The sequence below is a fragment of the Macaca thibetana genome, chromosome 3 (genome assembly GCF_024542745.1).
Source record: "Macaca thibetana thibetana isolate TM-01 chromosome 3, ASM2454274v1, whole genome shotgun sequence".
NCBI lineage: Eukaryota > Metazoa > Chordata > Mammalia > Primates > Cercopithecidae > Macaca > Macaca thibetana.
This window is the reverse complement of record NC_065580.1, coordinates 94,058,444-94,077,549: the sequence shown is the minus strand read 5'-3', so window position 1 is coordinate 94,077,549 and position 19,106 is coordinate 94,058,444. Positions and strand designations below refer to the sequence as shown.

The 19,106-nt window shown below is 41.9% G+C and overlaps 1 pseudogene; it reads left to right on the top strand.

Annotated features, from left to right (window-relative positions):
• Positions 1-2,008: 2,008 nt before the first annotated feature.
• Positions 2,009-3,782, top strand: LOC126950024 (dual specificity protein kinase CLK2-like; annotated as a pseudogene).
• The last annotated feature ends 15,324 nt before the right edge of the window (positions 3,783-19,106 follow it).

The window sequence follows — 19,106 nt, the reverse complement described above, 5'->3', positions numbered from 1 at the left end:
CTCCAGCCTGAGCAATAGAAACAACAACAACAAAAAAAAAACACGCACACACGCAAACAAAAACAAAAAAACATTGTGAATGAATTATCACTTCTCAGCCTTTTGGCTAAGATTAAGTGTGAATGAATGAATTTTTCTGCTAACCCCAGTACACAAATCTCTGGACACTGTATATATTTAATACATGTTGTTTGGCTCTCTGACAGAGATTTTCCTGGTCTCTATCTAACGATTCATGTAACTTTCAAGATTTTCTGTTACTTCCATAGTATTCCACACCTTGGTAGACAAGAGTATATTAATTTAGAAGGTTCAAGAGATGAAAATAATAATAATAATAAAAATAATTGTTATGATCTTTTATAGCACTTTTCACTTTAGAAACCATTTTCCTAGAAGTAATGGGAGGTATTGCCAAACTCCACCCACTCATCTGTCAAAGAAAGACCTAGAATCAGAAGAACATAATTAGTTGCTCAAATTAATTCAATCAGAGTTGAAGCCATTCCTTTCTGGAATCAAGGAGAATAACCACAGCCAACTCGTATCAGGCCCGAGATAGAAAAGTGTCACCTTCCTCAATGCCATAATAGGGGAGAAAGTAGTCTATTCCTAAAAGGCAAGCTCAGAATATCATGGTAACAAGAAAAAATAACCTTTCCAGAGGTTAATGGTTGTCTCTGAGAAAAAGAGTTAGAAACTGAACTGGGAGAAAAAATTGGAATTGGAGTACCTACTTCCATATATATATATACACACACACACACACACACACACACACACATATATATACACTTTTTTTTTCCTACTTCCGTATTTTTTTATCTTTTTCTTTTCTTTTCTTTTTTTTTTTTTTTTGAGACAGGGTCTCATTCTGTCACCTAGGCTGGAGTGCAGTGGTGTCATTTCAGCTCACTTGCAGCCTCAACTTGCCAGACCCAAGCCATCCTCCCACCTCAGCCTCCTGATCACGTGGGACTACAAGTGAACACCATCATGCTCAGTCAATTTTTTGTATTTTTTTAGTAAAGACGGGGTTTCACCATGTTGCCCAGGCTGGTCTTGATCTCCTGGTTTAAAGTGATCCACCCACCTCAGCCTCCCAAAGTTCTGGGATTACACACGTGAGCCATGGTGTTCAGCTTTGGCGACAGAGCAAGACCCCATCTGGGGGGTGTGGTGGGGGAAGAGGTAAAACGGACAGCAGCAAACCACAGGTGTGATAGGAGAGAATACTGAGCTGAGATCAGTCTCCTAAAATATGAATCCGATTTCAGGATTATTCATTTATCTGACTGTCAAGAACGCCTTTGAACAGGAGGAAGACTTTGGGGAGAGGGTGGGGTTTGTTGAAAGGGCACCGAGAAGGGAGGGGGGTGGTACCCAAACAATTTGTTTACATAATGTTTTTTGGACCTGAAATATGTAGAAAAGTACTTTGAAAATAAAGTACTGTACTAAGTTTATTTTTCTTATTGTTTGCATATTCTCCCTCCCAGATAATTTACAGAGGGCTCTAAAGCTGATCCCCTGGGAGCTTCAGAGTTTAGTGACTCCGTCTGATGATTTCCCCTATTCTTTTCTACAATGTGCTAAGTCAAATTATGGCCAAATTACCTATTCCATGGTAATTCAGCTTCTAAATATATTTTGCAGAGTGCTTCCAAAAGTTTAAAGAAAAAAACAACTTTACATAAATTGTTTTTACTTCCTTCACCTTAAATCAGTTATTCGGTTCCTTTGAAGAATATGCTGCTTTAGCAATCCCCAAAGTGAACCCAGATACCCAGGACTACTGATTGTTACATCAGATTTTTTGAAAACGCCAATACTAGAAACAGGCCGACAGTTAAGCAGAGGCGGGCAGGACTGAAGCGGAGCCCGAGAATGGGGCAGGAGGTCCCAGGGTCTCGGGTTGCGGGGTGGAGCAGCACTTCGTCGCCGCTCGGGTGCCGGGACTCCGGCCGCGGTGCCGCCGCCATCATGGACTTCCTGCGGGCCACGCGCGCGGGCCTCGCCGCCAGAACGATGCCTCATCCTCGAGGGTACCATCCCTCAGAGCGAGGCAGCCGGGGGAGTCACCGTGAACACTATCGGAGCCGAAAACATAAGTGACGAAGAAGTCGCTCCTGGTCAAGTGGTAATAACCGGACACGACGGCGGCGGCGAGAGGACAGTGACCATGTCCGGAGGAGGCGCAGCCGGACATTTAGCCGCTCATCTTCGCAGCACAGCCGCGGGAAAGCCAAGCGTGTAGAGGACCACGCTGAGGGCCGCCTCATCTACCACGTCGGGGACTGGCTACAAGAGCGATATGAAATCGTTAGCACTTTAGGAAGGGGGACCTTCGGCCGAGTTGTACAATGTGTTGACCATTGCAGGGGTGGGACTCGAGTTGCCCTGAAGATCGTTAAAAATGTGGAGAAGTGTAAGGAAGCAGCTTGACTTGAGATCAACGTGCTGGAGAAGATCAACGAGAAAGACCCTGACCACGAGAACCTCTGTGTCCAGATGTTTGACTGGTTTGACTACCATGGCCACGTGTGCATCTCCTTTGAGCTTCTGGGCCTTAGCACCTTCGATTTCCTCAAAGACAACAACTACCTGCCCTACCCCATCTACCAAGTGTGCCACATGGCCTTCCAGCTGTGCCAGGCTGTCAAGTTCCTCCATGATAACAAGCCGATGCATACAGACCTCAAACCTGAAAATATTCTGTTTGTGAATTCAGACTATGAGCTCACCTACAACCTAGAGAAGAAGCGAGATGAGCGCAGTGTGAAGAGCACAGCTGTGCAGGTGGGAGACTGGCAGTGCCACCTTTGACCATAAGCACCATAGCACCATTGTCTCCACTCGCCATTACCGAGCACCAGAGGTCATCCTTGAGTTGGGCTGGTCACAGCCTTGTGATGTGTGGAGTATAGGCTGCATCTTCTTTGAGTACTGTGTGCGCTTCACCCTCTTCCAGATCCATGACAACAGAGAGCATCTAGCCATGATGGAAAGAATCTTGGGTCCTACCCCTTCCTGGATGATCCCAAAGACAAGAAAGCAGAAACATTTTTACCGGGGTCGCCTGGATTGAGATGAGAACACATCAGCTGGGCACTATGTTTGTGAGAACTGCAAACCACTGTGGCAGTATCTGACCTCAGAGGCAGAGGAACACCACCAGCTCTTCAATCTGATGGAAAGCATGCTAGAGTATGAACCAGCTAAGCGGCTGACCTTGGGTGAAGCCCTTCAGCATCCTTTCTTTGCTTGCCTTTGGGCTGAGCCACCTAACAAGTTATGAGACTCCAGTCGGTATATCAGTCTGTGACGATCAGGCCCTGCGCCCCCCTGCATCTTTTATAGCAGTGGGTGTCCAGTCCAGGACACTGGTCCTTTTTTTATAAAAGAGAACAGAACCAGAGTTCACTCCTTCCTCCTGGTTTTCTGTATACCTGTGAATATGTGAAATATAGCAAATATGAAAGAACTTGTACCTATCACTTCAACCCCTGCCTTGTACATAATGCTATTTCATTCACACACTTTCCACCCTCATCTGCCCCCTCATACGGAGTTGGATGGGCGCCGAGTGAGATAACCAGGTGGCATCTACCCCATGTTTTATAAGGAATTTTGTAAAGTTTTATAAGGAATTTTGTGAAATGAAATAACGTACTTCATTTGACCCCCCAAAAAAATTAGTTGGGCATAGTGGTGCACACCTGTGGTTCCAGCTACTCAGGAAGGTTACACAGAAGGATTGCTTGAGCCTGGGAGGCAGAGGTTACAGCAAGCCAAGATTATGCCACTGCACTCCAGCCTGGGTAATAGAGCAAGACCCTGTCTCAAAAATTAAAAAAAAAAAAAAAAAAAAAAAAGTGAAGTAAGCCTCCCTAAAGGGCACCATTGTTGGGAAGGCCTAAATCTGGAAGTGCCTTCCAATGGGCTGTGAGGAGTGCCTGACCCTTCATGGAAGTTCTCTTTTTCCACATAATAATAGTCCAAAAGGTTTGGTCTGGAGGAGTCCTGACAGGTCAGGGGAGGGAGAGGCCCAACCTGCCTCTTAGGGTTTCAGAATGTGAGAGAGGTCTGTCAACCATGAGAAAAACTCCTAGTCCAAAGCAAAATAAAGAGAAGAGTTTGGGCCAAGACAAATATTTTAATTCTCTATTCCTTATGCTGGGAACTCATCTTGCCCCAATTCAAATGTAAGCCTTGCCTATAGAAAGTAATTTTTTTTTTTTTTTGAGACGGAGTTTTGCTCTTGTTGCCCAGGCTGGAGCTCAATGGTGCGATCTCGGCTCACCGCAACCTCCACCTCCTGGGTTCAAGTGATTCTCCTGCCTCAGCCTCCCAAGTAGGTGGGATTACAGGCATGTGCCACCATGCCCAGCTAATTTTGGAATTTTGGTAGAGGCAGGGTTTCTCCATGTTGGTCAGGCTTGCCTCAGACCCCCTACCTCAGGTAATCTGCCCCCCTGAGAGTCCCAAAGTGCTAGAATTACAGGCATGAGCCACCACACCTGGCCTAGAAAGTAAATCTTAATCTCTAAAACTCCCAGATATAAAGGGCAAAAAGGCAAAGGTGAACATTCAAATAATCAAGATCATAATGACCATTATTTTTCCTAGCAGATTCAAGGTCATGCTCACACACATTCAGTGAGATGGATTTTAACCAAACAGAAGGCACAAATATGTATCTTTTCTCACTAAACTGCCTGACTGCAAAAATTACCTACATTGTGTTCATTATTATAAAATTCAAAATAATTACCCCATGTAAAGTAAATGAAATGATGAATGCAATTTTATTTAAAATTCATTACTATAACTTTTTTCCATATAAGGAGCTAGGTTTAGAAATTAAAGCCTCTGAATAGGCCAGGCATGGTGGCTCATGCCTGTAATTCCAACATTTTGGGAGACTGGGGCAGAAGGATGGCTTTTGGCCCGGAGTTCAAGGCTGCAGTGAGTTATAATAGTGCCATGCCACACCAGCCACACCAGCCTGGGCGACAGACTGAGACCCTGTCTCTTTTAAAAAAAAAAAAAATCTTTCTCTCTCTATATATATGTATATATGGCTGGGCACCGTGGCTCATACCTGTAATACCAACACTTTGGGAGGGTGAGGCAGTTGGATCTCCCAAGGTCAGGAGTTCCAGACCAGCCTGGCTGACATGGTGAAACCCCATCTCTACTAAAAATACAAAAAATTAGCTGGGCATGGTGTCGGACGCCTGTAATCTTCAGCTACTCAGGAGGCTGAGGCAGGAGATTCGCTTCAACCCGGGAGGCAGAGGTTGCAGTGAGCTGAGCTTGTGCCATTGCACTCCAGCCTGGTCAACAAGAGCAAAACACTGTATCAAAAAAAAAAAAAAAAAAGTATATATATATGTGTGTTTGATAAATCCCAAGGATAAAGTCATTTTACTTGGCTAATTGCAATTTTATAAACTAAAAGGACAAAAAGGAATAGCTTTGACAGACGTTTCTAATGAATCATCTTTATTGCTGTAAACTCATAGAAAACTTAAAATTGTTACTATAGTGAATAATAAAAGGAAAGTATTTTCAGAACTTCCAGGCCAAATTGATGTGCAGAGTTTTCTTAGATTCCAAAAACTGTAAGGGTAAAGGGACCCGTACAAGACTTGAATTCATTCATTCTACACTCCCTGACATTTGAAGGTCATCCAGCTTAAAACAAAACAAAACAAAAAAACTCAAGTGATAGTAAACTTACTACTTTCAAAGGAACTTTATTTAATCTTCAGGAAACTTCATTTTTAAAGTTCTTCTGTATATTGAAAATAAATCTGTCTTCCATCTACCTCTTGGCCTGAGTCCTATCCTTTAGGACCATACCTTCAGGAACAATCACTCTTCATGCTCCCTCTGCATCTGCTCTTTTCCAAGGTCTATCAAGTTCTTTTTTTTTTTTTTTTTTTTTTTTTTTTTTTTTTAAGAGACAGGGTCTCCCTATGTTGCCCAGGCTGGTCTTGAACTCCTGGGCTCAAGGGATCCTCCTTCCTCAGCCTCCCAAAGTGCTAGGATTACAGGCATGAGCCACCACATCTGGCTCCAAGGCCTTTCAGTTCTAAGGATCAGTGATTTGGGTTGAGTTCGGCTGTGTGGTTCTCCTACCAGTCTTACTTAGAATCACTTATGCAGCTGCAATCATCAGGCAGTGTGACTGGGGCTAGATGGTCTAAGATGACCTCATTCCTTGTATCAGATACTGTGCTGAGCATTTTATTTGCATTACTTTCTCAACAACCTAGGAGATAAACTCTATTATTATGTCGTATTAGAAATGAATATAGGTGAAAAAGAAATTTAAAAAAATAAAAAAGAAATGAATATAGGTGATACACTGAACAGGTGGGACTCACAGTTATATTTGGAAAAACAACTGGCTTTCTTTTCTCCACTTTTCATTCAAACCTGTTCTAGAGGGATGACTTGCTTTAGAAGCAAGCCCTGTGACTTATCTGGTCACTGTTAGATAATAAAAAGTCTGATTTTTGCTGGGCACAGTGGCACACACTTACAGTCCCAACTACTCAGGAGGCTGAGACAGGATCATTTGAGTCCAAGAGTTCAGATCCAGCATCCAACCTGGGCGACATTTGAGAACTCCTATCTCTTCTGTGTTGTTGTTGTTGTTGTTGTTGTTGTTGTTGTTGTTGTTTAAGAGACAGAGTCCCACTCTGTCACCCAGGCTGGAGTGCAGTGATGCGATCACAGCTCATTGCAGCCTCTATCTCCCAGGTTTAAGGGATTCTCCCACTTCAGCCTCCCCAGTAGCAGGGAATACATGCACATGCCACCATGCCTGGCTAATTTTTTTTAATTTTTTGTAGAGATGGGGGTCTCACTATCTTGCCCAGGCTGGTCTTGAATTCCTGGGCTCAAGCAATCCTCCCATCCTGGCCTACCAAAGTGTTGGGATTACAGGAATGAGCCCCTGCACCTGGGCTTTTTCTCTCTCTCTCTCGAGACAGGGTCTAGCTAGGCACGGTGGCTCGTGCCTGTAATCCTAGCACTTTGGGAGGCCAAGGTGGGAGGATAGCTTGAGCTCAGGAGTTCAAGACCAGGCTGGGCAACATGGTGAAACGTCATCTCAAAAAAAAAAGAAAAAACAGAGGGAGAGAGACAGGGTCTCACACTGTCACCCAGGCCACAGGCCCTCACCACAATGCTCAACTAACTTTTTAATTTTTTGTAGACAGGTTCTCTCCATATTGCCCAGGCTGGTCTTGAACTCCTGGGTTCAGACAATCCGCCTGCCTTGACTTCCAAAAGTGTTGGGATTATAGGCATCAGTCACCACACCCAGCCATATTTATTTTATTTTTTTTCTTAAATATTTTCACATACCCAGGAAAGATCTAAGAAAAAAGTCCTATTGTTTTTTGTTTTTCGTTTTTTCCTTTTTTTTTTTTTTGAGGCGGAGTCTCGCTCTGTCGCCCAGGCTGGAGTGCAGTGGTGCAATCTCGGCTCACTGCAAGCTCCGCCTCCCGGGTTCAGGCCATTCTCCCGCCTCAGCCTCCCGAGTAGCTGGGACTACAAGCACCCGCCACCAAGTCCGGCTAATTTTTTTTTTTTTTTTTTTTTTTTTTTTTGTATTTTTAGTAGAGATGGGGTTTCACCATGTTAGCCAGGATGGTCTCCATCTCCTGACCTCGTGATCTGCCCACCTCCGCCTACCGAAGTGCTGGGATTGCAGGCGTGAGCCACCACCCCCGGTCAGGAGTCCATTTTAACATTCCATTACATGAGGAAAGTAAGGCTTTAAATTTTTAAATAACCTGTTCTAGGTCACAGAGAAGAAGAAAAACTGGATTCAAAAATTAATGTCATGGGTACTATGTTCAGTACCTGGGTGATGGAATCGGTCATACCCCAAACCTCAGCATCATGCAATATAACCAGATAACAAACCTGCACATGTATCTTCAAATCTAAAATAAAAGTTAAAAAGAACGAAAGAAAGATATTCTTATTTTTTCTTTGCCAAAAAATTAACATCTTAAATATGCTTACAAATTTCATCTTAGGAGATTTAGCCTATTGTTCTGGGATTTGTTTTGTTTTATTTTATTTTATTTTATTTTATTTTATTTTATTTTATTTTATTTTATTTTATTTTTTGAGTCAGTCTTGCTCTGTTGCCCAGGCTGCAATGCAGTGGTGCCATCTTAGCTCACTGCCGCCTTGAACTCCCAGGCTCAAGTGATCCGCCCACCCCCACCTGCCCCTGCCTGAGCCTCTTGAATAGCTAGAACTATAGGCACGCCCCTCCACACCCAGCTAGTTTTTAAAAATTTTTGTAGAGACAAGTTCTTGCTATGTTGCCCAGGCTGGTCTCAAATTACTGGCCTCAAGTAATCCTCCTGCCTCAGCCTCTCAAAGTGCTGGGAGGCATGAGCCAGTGCCCAGCCGCATGCAGTGTTTTTTATCACAAAGGTAATACCTATTCATCTTTTTTCAAAAATTCAAACGTATAGAAATATAGAAACTGAACATCTCCCATAATCCTATTCTTCAAGACAACTGGTTTAGCAAGTGAACAAGTTTTAAAAAGTCACTCAGGGGCATAGAAATGAGATGCTCATACCTGTCAGTTCATGCCTTCCTACTACCATTGATCAGTGCAAGTTCCCTCTTTGTTATTTGTATTATTTATTCCTTCATCCCTATTCTCTTCTCCTTACAGAAACCCACTCCAGTGTACTTAATTAAAGGTTCTTCCAAAACACTTTCCTACATTTATTTAAGTAAATAGTATAGAGTACTGGTTGGGACTCTAAAGACAGTCTTCCTGAGTTCTGTTCTGGCTCTGCTACTTACCAGCTATGTGACCATAGGCAACTTACTTAGTCTCTATATGCCTCAGTTTTCTCATTTAAAAAAATTTTTTAAAAAATACTAGTATTTACCTCATAGGATTGTTATAAAGAGTTAATATTTAGTTTAACGAGCTAATACTTATTAAGTGCTTAGAACAGAGTCTGGTACATAGTAGACGCTATATAGGTATTAAATAAATGTCAGCCAGGCAAGGTAAGTCACACCTGTAATCCCAGCACTTTGAGAGACCTAGGCAGGTAGATCGCTTGAGCCCAGGAGTTGGAGACCAGCCTGGCTAACATAGTGAGACATCGTCTCTACTAAAACATACAAAAAATAGCTAGGTGCTGTGGCGTGCTCCTGTAATCCCCTGCCTCTCGGAAGGCTGAAGTGGGAGGATTGCTTGAGCGTGGGAGGCCAAGGCTGCAGTGAGCCATGATTGCACCATTGCAAATCCAACCTGGGCCACAGAGACACTGTAAAAGAAAGAAGGAAGGAAAGAAAGGAAGAAAGGAAGAGAGAAAGAGAGAGAGAGAGAGAAAGAAAGAAAGAGAGAGAGAGAAAGAAAGAAAGAGAGAGAGAAAGAAAGAAAGAAGGAAAGAAAAAGGAAGGAAGGAAGGAAGGAAGGGAAGAAAGAAAGAAAGAAAGAAAGAAAGAAAGAAAGAAAGAAAGAAAGAAAGAAAGAAAGAAAGAAAGAAAGAAAGAAAGAAAGAAAGAAAGAGAAAGAAAGAAAGAAAGAAAGAAAGAAAGAAAGAAAGAAAGAAAGAAAGAAAGAAAGAAAGAAAGAAAGAAAGAAAGAAAGAAAGAAAGAGAAAAAGAAAGGAGGGAGGGAAGGAAGGAAGGAAAAGAGAGTCAAATAAATGTCTGTTATTGAAAAACAAGTAATATTCAGTTTCTTCTTTATCTCTTTTAATATTATTTTTTGAGATCTACCCATATTATGATACATAAATCTAACTCCATGCCCCAGTTTACCTGTCCATTCCCTTAATCAGGCCCACCCTTAACATTTGTGGGGTCTGAGGCAAGAGACCAAATGCATTTGGTTCAAAAGACCAATGCCTGTATATCATAAGTTTAAAATATTTAAAAGTCATAAGTGATGTGGGGCGCAGTGGCTCACACCTGTAATCCCAGCACTTTGGGAGGCCAAGGTGGGCAGATCACGAGGTCAGGAGTTCGAGACCAACCTGGCCAACATGGAGAAACCCCATCTCTACTAAAAACACAAAAATTAGCCGGGCGTGGTAGCACACGCCTGTAGTCCCAGCTACTCAGAAGCCTGAGGCAGAAGAATCGCTTGAACCCGGGAGGTGAAGGTTGCAATGAGCCGAGATCACACCACTGCACTCGCGCCTAGGCAACAGAGTGAGGCTCCATCTCAAAAAAAAAAAAAAGTCATAAGTGATAATAACATACTGTAAAATTAGATATTTCTTCTTCTTCCTTGCCAAATATTCCTTTGTAAAGAAAGACAAATTTAACCTTTTCATTCAGACTTAGATAATTTTTTAAAAATAAAAATTGAAACTTATCTGTAAAACTCTGATTTTTATATGACTTAGAATTGGCATAACATCCAAGAGAGCTAAAATTAATTATTTTTACACACATCTTCTGTCGATGGACGATGACATCTGGATGAGTTTTAAAGACATATGTAATTCAAAAATTAGATATTTATTCTAAAACTTTATTTTTCTTGCCTTTATTTTTCAGCAAAATCACTATAACAATCAAAACTTTCCCCTATTTTGTTTTCTACTGGCAAGACCTATGCAGACAAACATTTTTGAGTGGTTATAGATACATAATTTTTTTCTGAGACAGAGTCTTGCTAAAACGCCCAGGCTGGAGTGCAGTGGTGCTATCACAGCTCACTGCAACCTCCACCTCCCAGGTTCAAGCGATTCTCCTGCCTCAGCCACCCGAGTAGTTCAGATTACAGGTGTGCATCACCATGCCCAGCTAATTTTTGTGTTTTTAATAGAGACAGGGGTTTCACTATGTTGGCCAGGCTGGTCTCAAACTCCTGACCTCAGGTGATCCACCTGCCTCTGCCTCCCAAAGTGCTGGGATTACAGGCATGAGCTACTGCACCCGGCCAATTTTTTTATTAATTTGAAGAAATTTCACTCCTCTGATGCCATACTTATATTCAAAAATGAACCATGGTCCGGGCACAGTGGCTTACGCCTATAATCCACTTTGGGAGCCCGAGGCAGGTGGATCACTTGGCATCAGGAGTTCGAGACCAGCCTGGCCAACATGGTGAACCCCGTTTCTACTAAAAATACAAAAATTAGCCAGGTGTGGTGGCACATGCATGCAATCCCAGCTACTTGGGAGGCTGAGGCAGAAGAATCGCTTGAAGCCGGGAGACGGAGGTTGCAGTGAGCTGAGATTGTGCCATTGCACTCCAGCATGGACAACAAAGCAAGACTCCATCTCAAAAAAAAAAAAAAAGAACCATGAACTTTTAAACATTCACACTGAGGTACAACTGTATATAGTAAAGTGCACAAAACTCAAGTGTATAACTCAACACCTTGGTGCATGTTTATGCCCATGTAACCCACCACCCAGAGCAAGAAATAGATCCATTCCCCAGTAAGATCTCTCTGGCCCCTTTCTATTCTGTACCCCACAAAGTAAGCACTATTTTATTTATTTTTTTTTTTTTGGAGACAGGGTCTCTGTAGCCCAGGTTGGAGGGCAATGGTGCTATCTGAGGTCACTGCAACCTCTGCCTCCCAGACTCAAGTCGTCCTCCCACTTCAGCTTTGTATTTTTTGTAGAAACAGCGTTTCACCATATTGCCCAGACTGAACTCAAACTCCTGGACTCAAATAATCCACCCACCTCTGTCTCCCAAAGTGCTGGGATTACAGGTGTGAGCCACTGTACCTGGCCCTAAAGTAAGCACTAGTCTTACCTCTAGCATCATATACCATGATAATAAAATGATGCCATTGTTTATTGTAATGCACATAATAAATTATTATAACAAAAATATTGCAAATATTTTAATTTTACTATACAAATTGCTTTCAGTTATATTGCAATTTTCTTTTTCTTATTTATTTATTTATTTTTTTAATTAGAGATGGAGGTCTGGCTATTTTGCCGAGGCTGATCTCGAACTCCTGGCGCCAAGCAATCTTCCCACCTTGGGCCTTCAAAGTGCTGGGATTACAGGCATGAGGCACCATGCCTGGCCTATTATCTCTTTAAAACAATATATCCATAGAATATTTATTAAGTTCTGCCAGGGCGTGGTGGCTCACGCCTATAATCCCAACACTTTTGGAGGCCGAGGCAGGTGGATCACCTGAGGTCAGGAGTTCAAGACCAGCATGGCCAATGTGGATGAAACCCCATCTCTACCAAAACTACAAAAATTAGCCAGGTATTGTGGCCCATGCCTGTAGTCCCAGCTACTCGGGAGGCTGAGGCAAGAGAATCATTTGAACCCAGAAGGTGGAGATTGCTGTGAGCTAAGACTGACACTGCACTCCAACCTGGGCAACAGAGCAAGACTCTATCTCAGAAAAAAAAAAAAAGAAGGAGAATATTTATTAAGTTGCTTCAAAGTTTTTAATGCTGGGGCATTACAAAGAAAACTAAAATTAGGAGTATGCTAATCAATTTGTTCAAATGTCTCTTCAATCTATCATAGCTAGAAAACATGCTTTATGGAAATATTTGATGGTTATTTGTACATGAATCATCTCATTTATGAAATTTATATAAACTTTTTTGTTTCTTTGCTCTAATTTCTGCATATTTTATTTGAATGTCATCTTGTTCAATATGTTTTGTTTTAGAACTATTTTCTCTTCCCTAGAAACAGACTCAGAAAAAAAGAACTATTTTCTCTAAAATTTAAAAAAAGTTTTCTCGAAAGTGAAACTTGGATATGTAAGGTTTTTCTCCTAAAGCTTTGCTAATATTAGTAATAGGAATGAATAGGAATTAATGACATTAGAAATAGTAATACCAAATAACTGTGACTAGTGCAACTTCAAAATAAATTTCGTTCTCCCAGAAAGCTCACAAATTGCTCTACGCTTAAAAATCTTCTTTTTTGTTTCACTTTTCTAGTGCATTGTATATCTTGTCTAAATTAAATCCAATTATGTTAACAAAATTTAATAAACATTTTCCTCATGTGTTCAAAAGTGATTTTGTCTGTGCTTCATCATGGTGTTTAGTGTTTGGGCAGATCAAGAATACTATATTTCGGCCAGGCATGGTGGCCTGTAATCCCAGCACTTTGGGAGGCCAAGGCAGGCGGATCACTTGAAGCCAGGAGTTCTAGACCAGCCTGGCCAACATGGCGAAACCCTGTCTCTACTAAAAATACAAAAATTAGCTGGGCATTCTGGCATGCACCTGTAATCCCTGCTACTGGGGAGGCTGAGGCATGAGAATCGCCTGAACCTGGCAGTGGAGACTGTAGTGAGCTAAGATCGTGCCACTGCATTCCAGTCTGGGTGACAGAGCGAGACTCTATGTCAAGAAAAAAAAAAAAAAAAAAAAAGAATATTGTATTTAGTCTTTGATTTGTTCCAGAGAATATCATTGCTATTGGCTGATTAACATCCAACAAATTCGAAGTGGCATCAGTGATTTCAAGAATGTTTCTGGATTTTTGGCTAAAATTATAGCATGTATACTTTATTTTAAAAAGGCCTTTATTGTAGGCTTTATTGTGTTTGGGGTGGAGGATATCACAAAGTTACAGACACACACTACAAGTGCCATATGTGCATCTATAACAGAATTTACTGGTAGAGCACACATAGTCCCCTGAACTCTTGCTATTTCATAACACAGGCCTGGCCTAGATGTCCTTTTTTTTTTTTTTTTTTTTGACATGGAATCTCGCTTTGTCACCCAGGCTGAAATGCAGTGACACAATCTTGGCTCACTGCAACCTCTACCTCCTGGGTTCAAGCAATTCTCCTGACTCAGCCTCCCAGGTAGCTGGGATTACAGGCGTGCACCACCATGCCCAGCTAATTCTTGTATGTTTAGTAGAGATGAGGTGTCACCATGTTGGCCAGGCTGGTCTCAAGCCCCTGACCTCAAGTGATCCACCCACCTGGGCCTCCCAAACTGCTGGGATTACAGGCATGAATCACCGTGCCTGGCCCTGGCCTAGATGTTCTGAATGCACCTTGGCCACAGTCTCTGGGGCCAGCCTAAGGCAAAAGACTAGACATGCCATGAACAGCAGTCAAGAGACATACCATGAACAGCAGTCAAGAAGACAGGACCTTGCCTCCTCACTGTTACATACTTATCAATTTTTGAACTAAAAGGGAGTGGGGACAACCTAGTTTCTCCAAGAAAGAAAAAAATGTATATACCAAGGGATCTCAGGTCCAGGAAGAACACCAAGGCTAGAGTGACACATCAAGGGTCTTGGGAACAGCCCTGAAGAATCTCGACCTCCTGGGAATATTAGCATCAGCCAGTGGCCTAGCTGTCCCTCTGCAGACAAGCTCAGTCCTGATGAGCCAGCTCCCTGCTAAGCTACCAAAGGAGGGAAAGAAATGCACTTTCAGGGCCATCCAGACTTCTTAGCTGACTGGCTTTGGGCAATCTTTTGAATCAATACTTAAAACCAAAAAATGTTTTCTCACTTTGTGACTTAAGCCAAAAGCCTGAACTTTTTTTTTACAGCCGGTATAAAATCAATGACGCATTCCTTAATTTTCTACTTCTTTGTGGATTTTTTTGGTAGTTCAAATATTTGTTTATATATAATTATTCAACATGACTTTCTATAATCTAGTTGAAGTGAATAATGTAAATATTTCTATTTTTATTTTGTATATGATTTCTTTTCTCAGTTTATTAACCATTATTATTATTTTGAATTATTTTGAATTTTCATCCTGGACAGTGAATGTTATTTATCTGTCTTAAATGTTTAGCCATTCAAAATAATTATTATTTTGGATTATTTTGAATTTTTATCCTGGACAGTGATTGTTATTTTTCTGTCTTAAATGTTTAGCTTCTATTTTCAAAATAATTTATTCTAAACCTAGAAAGGTCACACTGTTTTCTGTAAACATTGTGCTGTTAAAATAATATTGGGCAGGCATGGTGGATTGCTTGAGCCCAGAAGTTTGACATTAGCCTGGGAAACAGGAAAATCCCATCTCTACAAAAAATAAACAACTTGCCAGGTGTAGCAGAATGCACCTGTGGTCCCAGCTACTTCGGGGGCTGAGGCAGAAGGATCATTTGAGCCTGAGAGGTTGCAGCTGCGGTGAAGTATGATCAAGCCTCTGCACTCCAGCCTGGGCAACAGAGCCAAAAGCTATCTCAAAATAAATAAAGGCAATCATTCATCTCACTAAAAAAAAAAAAAAAAGAATATGTGGTCAAAATAGTTTAAATGAAGTGGAATTTTAAATCTAGTTTTCTGGCCGGGCGCAGTTGCTCACACCTGTAATCCCAGCATTTTGGGAGCCAAGGTGGGCAAATCACTTGAGGTCAGGAGTTAGAGACCAACCTGGCCAACATGGTGAAACTCCATCTCTATTAAAAATACAAAATTTAGCCGGGTGTGGTGGCATGCACCTGTAATCCCAGCTACTTGGGAGGCTGAGGCACAAGAATTGCTTGAACCCGGTAGGCGGAGGTTGCAGTGAGGTTTGTGTGTTGCAAATACAGTGTTAATTTGTGAGTAACCTGAATTGGAACACCGAGAGAAGCAAAGAAATGGATCCCCAGCACTACTGAGAAAAGATGCTTCATTGTGTGAGACTCTAATGTATTTGTAGCATCTGAGAGGAAGGATTTGTCAAGTTCTGTAATTAATTTATTTTATCCCTTACCTGAGTTTTTTTTTTTTTTTTTTTTTTTTTTTTTTTGCCATTCAAGTGTTTTCTATGCTCCAAAGCAGTGCCCATCTCCAAGGCTGGCAACAGTACAACCTAAAGACCTTTGCAACATTCTAATTCAGCCCCCCTTTTTAAGGACATAGAGCAAGATATATGGATGCATTGCCCTGGAGCCTGAATAACATCAGTCCAACAAAGAATATGCAGGGTCACAGGTCAGGCTGTGCCACCCCTAAATATCAAGTCAGTGGCCAGGGTGCCCATGTACTTTTTATGTCGTTGTGATACACCAAGAATTCTGAAGAGCAGAGGCCCCTCTTGTCCAGGTCTAAGGTACTGCCTTTATGTTGCTTCTTGTTTGCTACAAACAAAAATATGATGAACATCCTTATTTCTGTCTCCCTGATTGTCAAGAAGGGTTCCTCTGGGATATATTCTCAGGAGTCAAATTGTTGTAGAGGGTCATAGAGTACACACATTCTTAACATCACTGAGTATTGCTCTGTTGGACAGCTCTGCTACCTTACACTGCTGATAATACATTAAATATTTTCTTTTTCTCTTTTGTTTTTATGGTTGCTTTTTTTTTTTTTCCGAGACAGGGTCTCACTCTGTCACTCAGGCTGGAGTGCAATAGTGTGATCATAGTTCACTGTAATCTCAAACTCCTGAGCTCAAGTGATCCTCCCACCTCAGCCTCCCTAGCAGGTACACACCACCATCTCCAGCTATTATTTTTATTTTTTATAGAGACAGGGTCTCACTACGCTGCCTAGGCTTATATTTTGAATTCAAATATATCATTTTCTTTTTTCTTTTTGTTTTATTTTGAGACGTAGTCTCATTCTGTCGCCTAGGCTGAAATGTGGTGGCACGATCTCGGCTCACTGCAACCTCTGCCTCCTGGGTTCAAGTGATTCTCTTGCCTCGGCCTCCCGAGTAGCTGGGACTACAGGTGCCTGCCACCATGCCCAGCTAATTTTTGTATTTTTAGTAGAGACGGGGTTTTACCATGTTGGCCAGGATAGTCTCGATCTCCTGACCTCGTGATCTGCCCGCCTCGACCTCCTAAAGTGTTGGGATTACAGGCGTGAGCCACCGCGCCTGGCCCGAAATATATCATTTTCAAAACCAAAATGGTATTGTTCTCAACTTACTGTTTCACAATTTGAATTTTGCATTTGTCTAGTTTGATATTGATGCATTGGCTAAGCACTTTATAAGCAAAGTTATCTAACCAGTAACCACTCATTTGTACTAGCGTCTGATCTATATTTCTGCCTCCTTTACCCAAGTGGTACATTTGCTCATTTGCTTGCCAGAGCACAGACTTCAGCAAATTAATAGGAATTGTTTCAAGGCAGGTGGAGCAAGATGGCTGAAAAGAACCCTCCAGCAATCGTCCTTGCACAGGAACCTCCAACTGGACAAATCTCCACGCAAGAAACCACCTTCGCAAGAATTAAAAAATCAGAGGAGCAATCATAGTACCTGGTTTTAGCATAATAACAAGAAAATACACATTGAAAAGGGTACAAGGGACAGTCTCACGTTGCCGACACCACTCCTCCCTTAACTCCAAGCAGCTAAAGCAGCTTGTAGGAAGAATCTGTGTGCTGAAGGGGTGGGTGGGGAAGGAAAGGGTGGTAAGGCCTGAATAAATGTTAGTGGCAGCCAGGCTATAGGGACCTCGGTCTTTGTGTGACCCCTGGTGATGCACTGGTCAGGAGGCTATGTTCTTGGGGTGTAACCTAGCATAACACCAGCTGTGATGGCCACAGAGGTGCCCATATCATCCCTCCCCCAACTTCAGGCAGCTCAGTGCTGAGAGAGACTCCTTCTATTTGGGCATTTGGGTGAAAAAGAGGAAAATGAATGAGGGACTTTCCCTTGGAACTCAGGGATTTCTCCCTGATCATTCCCACATCCATCTGGGCTGGGTTATCTAGGAGGCTGCAAGAGAGTGACAGCATAACTGGGCTTAGGGTGCCCTCTGGTGCTGAAATGGCTGCGGTGACCATAGACAAGAACTCAATAGTTCCTTTTGAATCTTTTGAAGGCCCTCTGAAGAACAGAAACAAACTAAGTCAGACTGTGAGAACTGGAATAAATACCTACCTCTCCAATGCCTGGACATCAATGAATGTCCACAAGTGTTAAGAACATTAAGAACAAAACCGGGCGCAGTGGCTCATGCCTGTAATCCCAGCACTTTGGAAGACCAAGGCAGGCAGATCATGAGGTCAGGAGTTCGAGACCATCCTGGCCAACGTGGTGAAACCCTGTCTCTACTAAAAATACAAAAATTAGCTGGATGTGGTGGTGCACGCCTGTAATCCCAGCTACTCAGGAGGCTAAGGCAGGAGAATTGCTTGAACCTAGGAGGGAGAGGTTGCAGTGAGCCAAGATAATGCTATTGAACTCCAGCCTGGACAACAGAGTGAGACTCCATCTCAAAAAAAAAAAAAAAAAAAGGAACATTAAGAATAAATATGACCTCACCAAACTGACTAAATAAAACACCAATGACTGACCGTGGAGAGATAGAGACATATGACTTCTCAGACAGGGAATTCAAAATAGCTATTTTGAGGAAGCTCAAAAAACTTCAATAAAACACAGAGAAGCAATTCTAAAATTTATCAAAGTTAACAGAGATTGAAATAACTTTTTAAGCACAGAAATCTTGGAGCTGAAAGGTGCAATTGACAAGTTTAAAAATGCATCAAGTGTGTCAGCAGAAGAACTGATCAAGCAAAAGAAAGAATTTGTGGCACATATACACCATGGAATACTATGCAGCCATAAAAAAGGATGAGTTTGTGTCCTTTGTAGGAACATGGATGCAGCTAGAAACCATCATTCTCAGCAAACTATCACAAGAACAGAGAACCAAATACTGTATGTTCTCACTCATAGTGGGAATTGAACAATGAGATCATTGGACACAGGAAGGGGAACATCACACAGCGGGTCCTGTTGTGGGGAGAGGTGGGGAGGGATTGTATTAGGAGATATACCTAATGTAAATGATGAGTTGATGGGTGCAGCACACCAACATGGCACATGTATACATATGTTACAAACCTGCACGTTGTGCACATGTACCCTAGAACTTAAAGTATAATTAAAGAAAAAAAAAGAAAAGAAAAAGAAAGATTTTGTGAGCTCAAAGGCTATTTGAAAATACACAGAGGACAAAAAGGAAAAAATGAAAAAACACTTAAAGATACAGAAAATAGCCTCCAAATAGCAAATCTAAGAGTCATTGACCTAAAAGAGAAAGTAGAGAAAGAGATAGGGATAGAAGATTTATTCAAATAAATAATAATAGAGAAGTATGCAAATCTTGAGAGAGATATTAATATCCAGGTATAAAAAGGTCAA